This window comes from Apostichopus japonicus, chromosome 16 (assembly GCF_037975245.1).
Source record: "Apostichopus japonicus isolate 1M-3 chromosome 16, ASM3797524v1, whole genome shotgun sequence".
NCBI classification, from domain to species: Eukaryota; Metazoa; Echinodermata; class Holothuroidea; order Aspidochirotida; family Stichopodidae; genus Apostichopus; species Apostichopus japonicus.
The window spans coordinates 17,195,747-17,211,731 of NC_092576.1; the positions used below are offsets into that span (position 1 = coordinate 17,195,747).

The 15,985-nt window shown below is 36.9% G+C and overlaps 1 protein-coding gene across 2 annotated transcripts in view; it reads left to right on the forward strand.

Annotated features, from left to right (window-relative positions):
• The window catches only part of LOC139982807 (uncharacterized), a 37,942-nt gene that overhangs the window by 5,896 nt on the left and 16,061 nt on the right, over window positions 1-15,985 (forward strand). Inside the window, exon 2 of one of the 2 annotated variants that reach the window (XM_071995907.1) lies at window positions 14,562-14,718. The exons of the other annotated variant lie outside the window; for it this stretch is intronic. The gene's annotated coding sequence lies outside the window, so the exon portion shown is untranslated. The remainder of the gene's footprint in view (window positions 1-14,561; window positions 14,719-15,985) is intronic. 2 annotated transcript variants of the gene reach the window in all.

Here is a 15,985-nt window from a genome sequence, read left to right on the forward strand (position 1 = left end):
GAGCAGGGGATAAGGACCCCTGTTAATCTAACATAATGCCTTCAAGTCGATTTTATTACTGGCTAGGTCAGGGATCTGAATCAAAGCTTTGTTGAGTCAGGGCTGTTACCTTTGGACAAACGCTACCCTTCCTGAAAATTCAGCAATTTGATATGATATATGAGAGCGAAATTGACACTTGAAAGCCACCGTCACACTGGAGGAGCGCATTCCATAATTTCTGGCACCCCCTTTTTTGTTGCCCATACCCAATATTGCCTACTTTTATTGTGTGCAGAAAATAAATGGTTTTGCAACAACCATAAAACCTTCAAAATGACAACCTAAAAAGATGCTTTTGGAAAACTCAAGGATGAACCAATTTACTCAAGGCGCAAAGCATACATGTACGCTTCTATCTATTAAAGTTCTGCATCGATCAGAATACAAAATTATGGATTTCTTACAGATTCTTTGTCTGCAATGTGCATCCAGTCATCAGCAACTTTGGAAGGGAGCTTTTGAAATATAGCCCTTCATAGTTTTGATGATTTTTGAAGGACACAAACTTAGATGCCCTCACATAATACTTACAGTATATTTACACTCTCTGCACTCTCTCTCTCTCTTTGGCTGGAAGGCAGTTGTATTTTGTACAAAATGTGACAGGTTTGTAGCCAACAATCCCATGGAAACGTTACATAATTTGATTGCTTTAGCTTAGGGCGTTGCAAAGTTAAAATCTAATTCATGGTTGAGTGAGGGGGTGAAACCGGGCAGAAACCCAAGCCATCGATCGAGTTTGAGCTAACGACCATCTGGCATAGGGTCAAGGGCTCAGCCTTAGGGCCCCTGTGGAGTTTAGGGGAAAAGACCCTGGTGGGGGACCAGAGGGCGAAGCCCCCTAGAAAGTGATTTTAGCCATTTTGAAGCAGTCAAAACTCTTGAAATTTCACGCTATATCTCCGAGCTATGTCTCACAAAAATTAAAATATTTGGCAATAACCTTTATTTTATTCTATATTTATATTGATGTTATAAAAAAATCCATGTTTCTTTTTGCACTTTTCAACATGTATTTTTGGCTCCTTGCTTTAGCAAAAGATACCTATGTAGTCAGGTTTGTGTGGGTGTGTGTGTGTCTGTGTCTGCATCTGTGACACTTGCTTGGGTACGCTTTATCTCAATAAGGGAAAATTGGATTGAGGCCAAACTTGGACTATAGATCCGCCATATGGAGAAGGTGTACCCTATTGTTTTTGGTGCCCACAAAGGTCACCAAAGGTCAGTTATGGTCCAAAAAACGAAAATATTAAAACTGCAATAACTCCCAGTGCCAATGTGTGACAAGGTTGATATTTTGGGACAAGTTGTGAACTGGTTAGGGGAACATTTTTAAATTTAATATTCATGTGATTCGAGGTCACCAAAGGTCAATTAATGATAAAAAAAACTAATATTTTTGCAATAACTTGAGAACGAATTGTCTGTTAGGGTTGGGAGTTGCTTCAATATAATCCAATTGTCGACCCGCATCTTGGTGACCCTTGACCTCAATTTGACCTCTGGTGACCTTTAAGTGTTTGGGGGATTTTTACAGTTTCGATGCTATTTTCAGATGTCAAAGGTACCTTCTGATCATAAATGTCAATAGGTTGACCCCGTGTGACCTTCATGTGCGAAGTTATATGGGGTCAAAGTTTTTCGGTCGGAGTAAGGATGGCTGTACAGACTTGTCGTGTTGTTTTTTGGAATCAGGAGATCAAACTACATCTGAAACCAAGGTCAAAAGGTCAAAGGTCACATTAGAAAAATGTGCTTATTTTGGGAGGAAACGGGCGAAAAGGAAAATGTTTGGTTTTCATGCTAGATTTGGATATCAAAGGTACCTTCCGATCATAATGTCAATGGGTTGATACCCGGGTGAGCTTTGTGTGTGAAGTTATACGAGGTCAAAGTTAATTTTCAGACATTTAATGCAATAACTCCCAGTGCCAAGGTGTGACACAGTTGATATTTTTGGACAAGTTGCAAGTGGTATAAGGAAATATTTTCAAACTTAATGGTCATGTGATCCGAGGTCACCAAAGGTATATTAATGTTAATAAACTAGAATTTTGGGGGGAGAAAATGGGCAAAGAAAAAATTTGAATTTTTATAGTTTTGATGCTATATTCACGTCTCACCGATCAAAAATGTCAATGGGTTGACCCAAGGTGACCTTTGTGTGTGAAGTTATATGAGGTCAAAGTTAATTTTCAGACATTTAGTAAAATAACTCCCAGTGCCAAAGTGTGACACGGTTGATATTTTAGGACAAGTTGCAAATGGTATAGGGGTATATTTTCAAACTTAACGGTCATGTGATCCGAGGTCACCAAAGGTCAATTAATGATAAAACACTAGTATTTTTGCGATAACATGAGAACGAATTGTCAGTTAGGGTTGGGAGTTGCTTCAGTGCAATCCAATTGTCGACCCGAATCTGGGTAACCCTTGACCTCAATTTGACCTCTGGTGACCTTTAAGTGTTTTGGGGATTTTTTACAGTTTCAATGCTATTTTCAGATGTTAAAGGTACCTTCTGATCATGAATGTCAATGGGTTGACCCCTGTGTGACCTTCGTGTGCGAAGTTATACAAGGTCAAAGTTAATTTTCAGACATTTATTGCAATAACTCCCAGTGCCAAGGTGTGACACGGTTGATATTTTGGGACAAGTTGTAAATGGCATAGGGGTATATTTTCAAACTTAACGGTCATGTGGTCCGAGGTCACCAAAGGTAAATTAATGTTAGAGAAACTAGTATTTTAGGGGGAGAAAATGGGCAAAGAAAAAATGTTTGAATTTTTATAGTTTTGATGGTATATTCACGTCTCACCGATCAAAAATATCAATGGGTTGACCCCAGGTGACCTTTGTGTGTGAAGTTATATGAGGTCAAAGTTAATTTTCAGACATTTTAGTGCAATAACTCCCAGTGCCAAAGTGTGACACGGTTGATATTTTGGGACAAGTTGCAAATGATAAAGAGGAATATTTTCAAACTTTATGGTCATGTGATCCGAGGTCACCAAAGGTCAATTAACGTTAAAAAAACTAGTATTTTGGGGGAGAAAATGGGCAAATAAAAAAGTTTGAATTTTTACAGTTTTGATGCTCTAGTTGGGTCTAACCGATCAAAAATGTCAATGGGTTGACCACCGGGTGACCTTTGTGTGTGAAGTTATGTATGTATACTAATTCAAAGTTAATTTTTAGACATATAATGCAATTAACTCCCAATGCCAAGGTGTGACATGGTTGATATTTCGGGACAAGTTGTGAATGGGGTGGTGGAACATTTTTCAAACTTAACGGTCATGTGATTTGAGGTCACCAATGTTATCATATCTGTTGACCCGCTTGTAGGTGACCTTATATTTCTTACATTTTCGACGCCATATTCAGCTCTCAAAAGTGCCTTCCGATCACAATTTGTGATCACAAAAGTGTTGGCTATAGTGTTGGTTACTTTATGGGTACATGTAGGACCACAATTACTTGGACTATTTGAGCCCAATCTTGCTTGATAATAGTATGTGTATTGTCATATACTCCTATGCAAAGAACCACAGTGCCCTTGGGCTCTTGTTCTCTTCCGTTTTCTTCTTTATTATCTTTGGTTCCGTTTTGAGTGTACATCCGTCCTCAAGACATCATAGTTTTGTTTGCGTTTATCCTTACGTGAGTCATATATATATAAAACCTGAATCTGGTAGGTCAATAAAACTTCGATATGCACCACAAGATACATTCGGGACATTCAAGAAAAAAGTGCAGGAAATACTATTTTTACCACTTAACTATCAATATTTAACATTTAACAACAAGCAATTGGAAGAAGGGAATACATTCTCCGACTACCAGATTCAAGGCGGATCAACTCTCTATCTTTACCATCAAGGGGCAATTCCAGTGATTGTAGCTCACCCAGGAAACGACACTCTAATTGTACATTGTCGAAGTCGTGACACTGTGCAAATCTTGAAAACGGAAACTACTTTCCCAGCAGTATTGTCTCAGTCTTTCCGGTATCGAGCTTGAAAACGATAAATCAATATCTTCCTACAACATTAAGGCCAATACTATTCTTCGGCTGGAGGAGGGAACTAACTTAAACAACAATGCTAATCTTGCCGTTACCTTAGGTCAATACAAAGGAACAACAGTAAGTCGTGGCACCAAACGGGCTTTTCATAAATGTGCGAATGTTGGTGCGAGCCAAACCCTTAATGAAGCTCGATACAACAATTCCAATAGAAACGATGGATACATAGTTGAAGTAAATTTTGGCATTAGAAATAAAATCTTTAAATTTCCACTAACCGACGTTGAAAACTTAATTTGAAAGAGAAGGTCTATGCAATGGAAGGAGATGTGCACCCTGACCAACAACGGATATACGGACGGGGTACTGAATTGATGGATGCAGAAGAGCTTGTATCATCACATGTCCATGATGGTAAATGTATCCTAGATCTATATTTACGCAAGTCTAAAGAAATTTCTGTTCAGGTAATTGGTATGCATGGAATACGACAAATTGTAGATAACTTTAGTACAATTGAGCAACTGAAGAAACATCTTTACTGGGAGAAAAAGTACTGTTTGGAAGGAAAGGTTTTGATGTTAAATGGCAGAAATCTGGACTATTCCGCTACCTTTTCAAATTACAACATAGATGACAAGTCGGTACTTCATGCACTTGAAATACCAGAGAATCACATGAATATCAAAATTCGAATATCCACAAAGGATGTTGCTTCTGTGTTAATTCATAAGTCTTGGCAGAAACGATTAAAACCTTAAAATTGCTGATTAGACAACAAACAGACATCCCCGTCGATCAGCAGGAACTAACGTTACATGGCACAGTGCTTGAAGACAACAAAACATTGTTAGAATATTTCCAAGAGGACGGTCAAATATTGACACTCTCACTAATCCACCACATACGCATATCACTAACTGTTTGTATTAATATGTTCAAAAGTAGTGACTACGTTGTTCAATCAGTGAACCTTCTAGGATCTGATACAATCGAAGTGTTAACACATATCATTTGCCAAAGGGTATTTATCCTACCAAAGCAACAACAGTTGAAGAAAAATGGTCAGATACTTGAACATAGCAAGACCTTGTCAAAGTCTAACTTAACAAACGGAGATATTATTCGTGGTCATCTTACCACTTTGTTAGATCACAATTAACACAGGTAAAGGACATAGGCCAGTCACAGTTGAGGTTCTGCCGAACGATACTATCAGTGAAGTGAAGGATCACTTACAAAAGGAGAGTGGGCTTTCAATGTATAATCGATCGATTACGAGATTAAAGACGGTTCAATTCTGTTCCTTTCCCAGAGACCACCACAACTTGTTACATAAATTTTCAAAGAACTTCAGGTTAAGTAAGTGAACTGAAATTTAATCCTCGTGATTCTGACTCAGTTCAGTCTACAATACAAAATATCATCAAAGGTGAAAATGAGTCAGCTTCTAAAAACCACGTGTATGAGTGTAAACAGTTTTAACCCATAACATAGATGTTGTCACATACACATGTTTTAAATGAATAATTCTCTACTTAATATAAGGTTAATGGAATTACTGCAAGAAAATGTGTGAATATTTCTATAAAGTTTTCCTCACATTATGTGACATCAGTGATTTTAATAAATGTCATCATTAAACTAATCAGATTCAAAACAATGTGCGGCTTTAAGTCAATGAAATAATTTAATTCATTTCATGAATCAACATGAAAGTAACGTCAACCTTGAGTTAAGATGTTGCCTTTTATTAAATTCAAAGTTCTTGATGGTGTTTCGTGGGAAGTATTTAGGGTATAACATCATTTTCTGTACATTGCAATTTTAGTGACAGCTTTTTCATACAACGTTATGTACTATTACAAGGTACTTGTAACCTGTTGATGTCCAATAGAGACCTACAATGATTGTTGCTGGTGCATTGATATATTTAGTCAATTAATATTGTATATTTGTTATCATTTCGTGGGAAGTACTTTAGTGTATAAGATAATTTTCTGTACCTTGTCATTTTAGTGACAGCTTTTTCATACAACGTTGTGTACTATTACAAGGAACATGTAACCTGTTGATGTCTAGTAGAGACCTACAATGGATGTTGCTGATGCATTGTAATATTAGTCAATTAATATTGTATATTTGTAATAATTTCATGGGAAGTATTTTAGGGTAAAATATAATGTTCTGTACATATTTGTAATTGAATCTTTAGAGCAAAGTGTTGATAAAGAATTATATTTGTGGGGGTAAGTGTTCGGTCTAGGCCAGCAGGAATGAAGGTGGTGATTACTTCGAAATGTCTTTCCTGTGTGATTCAATGTTTGGATCAAGGAGTTGATTGATTGTTATATTTTTAGGGGTATGTGTATTTTAAACCATCCAATAGGCCGAATCATATTCTATCACAGTAATCTACCTTGATTGTTCACAGTTAGTTTCTAATCCACAAAATTGTGTTCAGATCTAGAGTTTGGCTCGAATGGTGCGATCTCATAACTTTTTTATCTACAATGGGTTGTATAATTTCACTTAAAGTTTAAATCGTTATTCAACACTAAGTTGAGAGGGTGGTAGAATGAGACGGTGTGTGTGGCCAGGGGTGACCGTTCATTTTGTGAGGTCAGGTGTCATAGGTTTACCAGGTCATTCTAGACACAATTTAGCAACAGAGCTTAAGTTGTACAGAGACAGGCAAGTGGAGGCGAAGAAAACGGTATATAGACCTCCTCTTTACCCTCCATCATGCACAACCATGTAACACAAGTTAAAGGGGTGTTCCTCTGTCAGAAATTGTAAACTGATCTTGAAGAAAAGAATGTTTCACACTGCTGGATAAAAACCCATATCGGTATCTTGTCACTTACTTCAGACATGGTTGATTGAATTAAACCAATTTTGACTGAGGTAATATTCCCTCACTCTAGGAAAAGGATCACAGAAGGTGGGCACTGATGTCATCTGGGAAGATTTTCTTCCAAGGATTTACTTGGAAATAGTCTTTTCTTATTAATTGATCACCAGAATATTCCTTTAAGGTATCTCAATGTAACAGCAACCTCATGACAAATGTAGATCAAAGACCAGCAACGGTTCTTATCATTTAAGAGCTATCATATTTCATATCGTTTCGTTACATTTTAGTACATCATTATACAGTACGTACACATTTGTTTAAAAGTAGTTGATACAATGCTTTAGTTATTTACATTTGATGCACAGTATAGTAAAATCAGTCCATGTATGTACTGAGACAACAACATTTCTAAATGCAATTGTTTGAATTGCTTCTGCATTGATAGTTTATTGACAGCAATGTATTTCATTTACTTGCTAAGTTATGCATTATCTCAAATAATGAAGGACCAGTTAAAAAAATCACTTCAAATTACTTTTTTGCGGGTGATTAATGTAGACATAAATAATAAAAAAGATTGTACTAGCAAACATTTATTCTAGCATTTAGCTTAGAGAGAAAAGGGTTTATGTTATGTATTCTATGTAACATAATTGTTACAGTCTGGGCTGGAAGCTCTTAACACTACCAGAAATCTTCCATCAACTTTATAATTTGGGTACACTTTTGACTAATATCTTGGTTAATGAAAACAATGACAGGTGCTGGTAGTTGTCAGATTCGGCTGGAATACTCTTAAGTTTGAAAGATATATTGGGTAGATTTAATTATTTTCCAACTCTCTTATTCATAATGATAATGTAAATGATAGCATGCTGTGTACATTTATCTCAAAATAGTAGAGCTGAACAAACCAACTGACAATCTTCATGTTATCAAACAGACAGTTTACAATACGTTCATCAAAATGGTTGGAAAAACTATATCGCAGAAACTTGTTTTGGAGCTTTAGTAGCTGCTTCTGCATCCGGAAGCAATTGTGAATCAATCTTCTTATTAATAAACGATGAATAGTTGCAATGATTTCAATGTCTATAAATAATTGTCGGACAAAATAAAAAACTTGTTATATTTGGTTATATTTGCAACTCCACACAATAAGTGGTTAGAAATTATGGTCAATAGAGGCCAAATTAGACAAATTACGTACATTTAAACGATCCGGGCACGTAGAATCACAACTAAATTATACATTGAATGCAAGGAGTATCACCTCTAATGACACAAGATCAATTAAAAGTGCTTCAAGCATGTTTTTTTATGCGCTTTGCCAGTGTTAATGAAAGTGATATCGCCCATTTAACTGCAACAGCAGACCGGGTCTTTATCCAAAGATGTGTTCGTAGGAATTGTGCATGATAATGAAGTATACAATCCACTGTCTAGCGAATCAGATATATAAGGGAATATTAACGGGCTTACGTTCCTTCGCTTGGATCTCGTATCTATCCCGTTAAATCGTAAAAGCAATCACAGATAAATTGCCCCAAAGTTTGACATGTATGTTGGTCAAAAATGTGCTAAGACGATGCAATTTCTATGTGTTTCTCTTCCTACCAAGGCTCTCACACGCATCTGCATCGCATCGTTATAACAGCCAATGACTGTGCAGTTCGAAACAAATTGCAAATTACCTAATATGTGTCTTTGCTTAGTGCAATTGATAAAATTAACAAGAGATGATGACATGATTACATATATAATTTCATTCGACATTTTTAATTCTTAAGCTAGTTGTTTACATGTTACAAAGGAGAGCAGCGTGGACGAAGAGGACAAAACGCTGCACAAAATATAAAGAAAAGATGTCTCTACCAATAGAGAAAGAGGTCAATGGTGATGGTATTACGAGTTTTTAATTCATAAACTTATCTGGCATTCCAGTAGCCTTTACAAAGACCAGATAGACAAGTAAAGACAAAGACAATGTTTCAAAGGAATATGCTGCATTGGAAAACACTATCGATTTGAAACTGTCTCAAAAAGATAAACATGATAAATACATATAAACAAAGACAACCATGGTATTGCTGCGGATTGTAATACTGTGCTGAAGAGTTATTCTCAGTGACAGAGGTACCGATGACTATGTGGTTGAATGAATTCAATCACAGACATTATGTATCAATTAAAGTTTTGACAAAATCGTCTCTAAATACCAATCTTAACGACGCTTGCTAGAGAGTTTCAAAGATACTATCGTGCTGTTTAGGGAAAGATTTTTGTACATTGAACAAATATTTTCAATTAAAAGTTTTGTTGTCAAGTGCGATCGCCTAATTTGACATAAGTATTAACTTACACTACTTCTTTGAAAACTAAACGTAGGGTAGTGGGTTTAATCTATCTTAGTTGAAGTTATATAACCTTTCATTTTGTCGATGTTTTTAGTTATTCTTTGGATTTTCTGTAGTGGTTTTTGAACGCTCGACTCCTATAGTAATTGTTTGATGTTTTTGTTCATATTTGCGTCTTTAATACATCTCTATTAGCCTACAGCAGGATTTCCAACAAAAACATTTGATCGTTAAAGTCCTAATAAAAAAAGGAGGCGATTTGATCCTTAGAATGTTGGCCAATGACAAGTTAAGCCATGTATCATTTCTAGAATGGTATTATAAGAAGAACAAAGAATGGACAGTATGATTTACTAAACTTGGGCTATTCTGCCAAATTGTTAACTTGTAATATAATAATGCTGATTATTCAAGCTGTTAGAATGTGTTTTTGACTATGCGCTCCAAATAATGGTAGAAGATTTCAAATTGTAGCATTTTATCAACAATTTAACTTTTAATACGTTAATCATGATAAAAGGAAGATATACTTTACAACCTCTATAGTAAAGACCAACAATAGAATATTAGGTAACATGCTATCAGAAAAAAAAATACCTGGTAGGCCTATCATCTCAGGCAATGGGTCTCCCACCGAGAAAATATCATTTATTGTGGACCAATTCACCAAACCTCTTGTTCCTCAAATAAACTCTTACATCCATGACACTCCAGATTTTTCAGGAAAGTTGAAGATATCCCGAACCAAATCCCCAGCACAGTCATCATCGGTACTTTCGACTTCACTTCTCTTTACCCTAACATTCCCCATGTTGAAAATATCGCAGCAACATGTTCAGCACTGTCCACGAAGGTCCACCCTTGTCCACCCAGCTCTGACATCGAAGTTCTCATGCAACAGGTTCTCGCCGAAGCAACTCCAAGTTCATGGACAAGCATTACCTCCAAAGACATGGAAATGCCATGGGTACCTTTGCTTGTCTGTTTATGCCTTGAAGAACGGATGCTCCGTGCAGCTCCCTGCCGTCCTCTTATCTGGTGGCGCTACATTGATGACAACTTCTTCGTTTGGACCAGTGATGTAAATAACCTGCTCACCTTCAATCTCATCAATTTCTTCCACAGCACCATTCAATTCACCTCTGCTTACTCTCACCAACAGGTTAACATATCGATGTGACTATTTGCAAGGAACATGGTTCTCTTATACACCAAACCCACAGAAACACACCAGTATTTCCATTCTTCTAGCTGCTATTCCAGCTACTGCTAATCGGAAATGCCCTACAGTCTAGCACGTCCTCTTCGTTGCATTTGCTCTAACAATTCCTTTATCATATGTCGTACAGATGTTTTAGAATAACACCTAACTGCCAGGAGCCATAGTGTCAGAAGGGTGTGTGAACCCATTCGGAGAGTCAGCTCCCTATGAGATCATCTACATTGTCAGTGAAGGTCAGGCAAATCTTTCTCCTGTACAGCAAATCAACACTAACCACCACAAATTTCTCCCCACTTCAGATACACTTCAACGAGCCGTCCCTGAAAACCCCGCCATCGCCTACAGTCGTCCACGCAACCTACGGGACCTTCTTGTGCGTGTTGCCGCTCCACCTCTAAGTACTAATTGTACACCCATTTAGCATGGCATTTCAAATGTGATCGTACTTCGAGATGCATCATCTGCAGCCACCACATTATTGAATCCTAATCCATCACCAGCCACTGTACCCAACTCACACACAAGACTAAGGGTCACATCTCTTGCACAACCTCTAATGTTATCTATCTGATCTCTTGTAGAGTCTGCAGCATCCAGTATGTTGGTGAAACCGAAACCACCCTCAAGAAGCGTTTGTATGGTCACAGATCTACAGTCAACACCATGAAGACTGAGACTCGGTTGGAAAACATTGTAACCTTCCCCAACGTTACCATTAATGATTAGTCCCTACAGGGGATTGAATCCTTGGGTAGCCGTCCTGACCTAGTACGAATCAGCAAAGAGAGATTGTGGATGCAACACCTTCCCAAATTCAACATTATGGGCTCCAAATTCAGGAATGACATGAGTGACCTTTAATCTGCCCCCCCCCCTCTATCTCCCATTGTTTACTTCTCTTGTTTATCCCTATCCTCTTCCCTTAATCATCTCGTTGTCCCTGTACAGTTTATCTCCTACCTCTCTTCTCACGCTTTTGGGTTCTTTCCTCTCTCCATCCCTTGTCCACTAATTCTCTTACATCTATCTCTATTGTGTTCACCCTGCTCATTAACCTGTCTGTATTCTGTGCGTGTTTCTGTCCCTTCTGCTACTGTACGTTATTGTCATTCAGCCGCTGAAGAATATCCTGCTAGGATCGAGACGTCAAGCCAACTTACTTTTACACATTCTTTTACACGGGCTCTTTAATTTATAAGCAGTTTGCCAACAGTTCTCTTTATTTTGAAAAACAATTATGTTAAATAACACTAGTTCGTTACATTTTGGTGGATAAGGTTTAAGTGTTTTCATTCACTTTCCCATACTTTAACTCTGGAATTATCTTTTCGAGATCTCAGAGGCTCAACATTTTTTGCAAGACTTATAAAAAGGAGGATAATGAAGACCCTTCTGAAAAAAGCGATAATCAAATGGTGAAGATAGAATCTACGATGTTAAAAGCATTCCTATGTAAATCCCGTCGAGCCAGGTTTACTGATGTTGTTCTTTTCTTATTATGTTTTGAAAATATACAAGTTTCGTCTTTGCTCAAACCTTGTATTACTATACTAACGACATACTTTACTTGTTAATCATCTACACTAGGTTTCGGTCAGCTTTTTAGAGGTCATGTAGCTAATCTCAACCATAAATAAATCTGATAAGTGAAAATCATAAAAACGCTTATCTTAATAGAACGTTAAGAAATGACAAAATTGTATACGCGTTTCGCTGCTTGATAAGATAAGAAATTGATCACAAAAGTTAACCATGTAGACACTACTGTTTTGTGTTTACAGTTTCAAAGTTCACCTATAGTAAATAAAACACAACGTACAGCTTATCAAGATTTTAGCTTACAGTGTTGCAGTGAACGCACCAAAGGTACATATAGCTAACAGTTTAGCTTTTTGACAATGATATACATAGAGCTACAAGACTATGCAGTTCACAGAACAGACATATGTTACCAGTTTACTACAAACGGACAACCCATAACTAAACCGAAACATGTAAAAAGAACTTTTAGAGTGTAAACTTCGACTTTGCCAGAAGTTCAACTTTTGGTCTCAAATGTCGACCATTTGGTATTAAAGTTTCAACTAATATTTCAGTTTTATGCAGATTTATTCTTCTCTAAACTTTTAGTCAATATGAGTTTCCAGTTAGTAGATATAAGTCTGCACTTTCGACTATTTTCGCGAAATTTGAACTATTATAAAGACAACATTATAAAAAAGGTATCCTCTTAATTTCCACTAGTTATCTACTTCGTGATTTTATTTGACTTTCATTAACGTTTCGGCTTCCTTGCTTCAAATTCTGTCGACCGAGACTTTGACGATGTTTTGTCTCGCAACTTACACATTTTGTCGTGATATTTCAAAGAAAATGTTGGATTTATGTTGAATTATGATCGAATAGAAGACATACCCCAAAACAGGGGGTTGGAGTTTACTAGGGCAGGGTGATATACCAGTGAAATGGCAACTTGAACAAATTACTTAAATTTAAACGATCAGAGCACATGGAATCATAACTAAATTAGAATTTTAAAGCAAGGAGTATCACCTCAAATAGTGTTGTCAAGAAGTCAAATTATCGTATCGTGCCGATTTATTGTCTGTGCCGTACCTGATCATAGTAATATATAATAAAATCTACTCGTTCTTTATTCGTGTATCTATGTGTTATATTATTTGCATGTAATCCCAAGATTCGAGGCTCGTCGTTACTAACACACAACCTTTACAGCCGCATTTGTTTCCATACCACCACCAGTCTTCAGAGGGGAATATTAAACTGAGTTAGCGTTACAATACAAAGATAGTTTAAGATTCGTTGAAATGATATCTGCTCCAAACATCGGTGTCCAACTTTCAACAGATACAAGTAAAACGTTCCGGTACCTTCAATGGTTGTTCCCTCTTAAATTGTATCAATACATTGGAAAACTATTCTTGCAATATCTAAACATATATTTCGAATGCTTCTTCTGTTGTTGTCAGTTTCTACTCCCTATCCTTATTATTACTTGTAAAAAAAAAACTATGCCTTGATGTTAACATTCGCCTATAAATTGTACGTTGTAGTAACAACTAACCCACCGCCCTCTTCCTGTGGACTGAAAACGCGACAGTTCTTTATTTCTGTTTCTGTTACTGTGCAGACCGAAACGAGAGTATTTTACATACATTAATTGTAGTCTCAGTTACCGAGTAAACCATCGTTCGAAGCAGTGGCGTAGCCAATAGGGGCGTGGGGCGACAGCGCCCCCCCCCCCCCCGTCATGAAAGCTTGTTGCCCCCAGTCGCACTCCCACTGCACTGGAACTTTAGGTGTCGAGAAAAATACATGTGCGAAAAATATATCATTGGTCTGAATGGTCTCGGATCTCCACGATGACCACTCACGAACGACCTTTCGACCGCGGACCGGCAGTATACTATAGCTGCTGAAAACCGGACGTGACATAGCGCATAGGCCGGGTTTCACTTCTGGAACGTATCCTGATGATCTTAAAACCCATAAAATACCCATTTTTTTTTTAAGAAAGGAGACAATACTATCGGTGAGATCAGTGTGCCCATTTTGAAGTAAATTTTCCACAGATTGTAAGTTGTCATGTTGTCAACTTGCACTGGGTTCTAATGTTCATGTCAATTGGAATCACTAATAACAGAAATAATCCACCAAAGATTAAGGCCTCACGAGCTTTATTGCAGATTTCCTGAGTGACTAAATTGTAATTTTCTCCCGAAATCAATCCATCCATTTCTTTCCAGGTCTTGTAATAATACCCTGTCGCGTTAATCAGTATATTTGTGATAGACAACGAACTGTTACAGCGATGGCCCTTCAATAACTTATATTTAACTTACATTCCAAAGGTTCCTAAATAATCTGATATAATAACAATGTTTGTATTACTGTTAGAACATTCCATATTTGGTCTTAATTACAAAGACTGAATATTCATATACGAATTTGAATAAATGTTAATGCTAGGTATTGTTCGTGACTGATTGCACACTATTAACCTTTATATTCCATTTTGTTCTTTTTTTGCAAAGATACTTACTACCACTGGATATTCATCTTTTAGGATACTTAACGTTGTATAGTAAACATATAGGTGGATATGGAATATAATTCATTACTGAGTTTGGGAGCAGCAGGCTAACAACAAATTATCATAAAGGAATTTCCAAGGGGCAAAGGCAACTACTGGTTTGTTAATTTCTATTTTCTCTTAACAAAACAGTTTTTTCGATACATTATGTTCATATTTCCTTGTCATCGTTCTTTGATTTCTATTTTTGCTTTGGTTCTGTTCATTGGATTCATTGAATAACCTTAACGATGGAATGATGTTTAACGTTATGAACTTACGTTTTCTTAGTGTCATTTCATCAACCATCAACATATAAACAATGGTACATAGATATACTACGTATTGAGTACTTAAACTATGTATGTGTCGTTTGAACGTATTTGTATTTGTTTTCTTCGGTATGGAGTGACAGAGAAAGAACGTTTGTGTGTGTGGGGGGGGGGAGGGGTAGAGCTGCATGCGTGCCTCATGTTTACTGCGACAAAATATGAATATATTATGTGTTACAGAATTTGATGTATTAATTACACTGTCAGAATATGAACGACGGATCATTAATTTCAAGCTTACAAAGCAGTACTGCATACAAAATCAAACTGCAATCTGAAAAATTGTTGTCATTTTTTTTTCTTTTTTTGAGCCGTTTAGTTGTCGTTAAATGTATCTTAGACTATGGATAGCACTAAACGTGAATAATAATTAACGTTATTAGTGTACTCTGAAGTAGATCATTTAGGCAGGGTTTTAAAGACATTTACCATCTATTCTTTCAATTCAAAAGTACGTTCGTGTTTTATGTTTCGTTTCTATATTCTCAATCGCCTTAAATTTGTTTCAATACCACTTGTACCTAAGTTGCCCTAATGACCTACACGCGTAGCTTTTCCTACTACGTTGAATTCAGTGTGGGTCATTTAACAAGGTTTGTTGGTGTAACCTAAAACTATGACACTACACATTTAATGGAGAAATATGCTTTAATTCTAATGATTCCTAAGCGCTCTTTGGAAATGATCCTCTATGATTTACAGGATACCAAAATTTTAGGAGACATTCAAACACTTACATGTTTGGCGAGACACACGTTGGAAGGGCACATACTTAATCAGATTTGGCTGAAATGTGTACATGGATCTGTCCCCGGCAAAGTATTTGTTGTTATAATCTCCAAATGTTTGGTAGTATCGAGGGATGGAGCGAGGGTGGCCCAACAGACTGAAATTGAGCTAAAAACTTGTGATTGGAATCTGTGCTATTGTACTAAAGTAGATTGGGCTTTCCTGGTGTATGCGTACTGTATATAAGTAGTGTGTCATTGAGGCCGATTTCTGTATAAAACTTGGAAAGCAATCGTAATTGATCATCTCTGTTTGGAGATTTGTG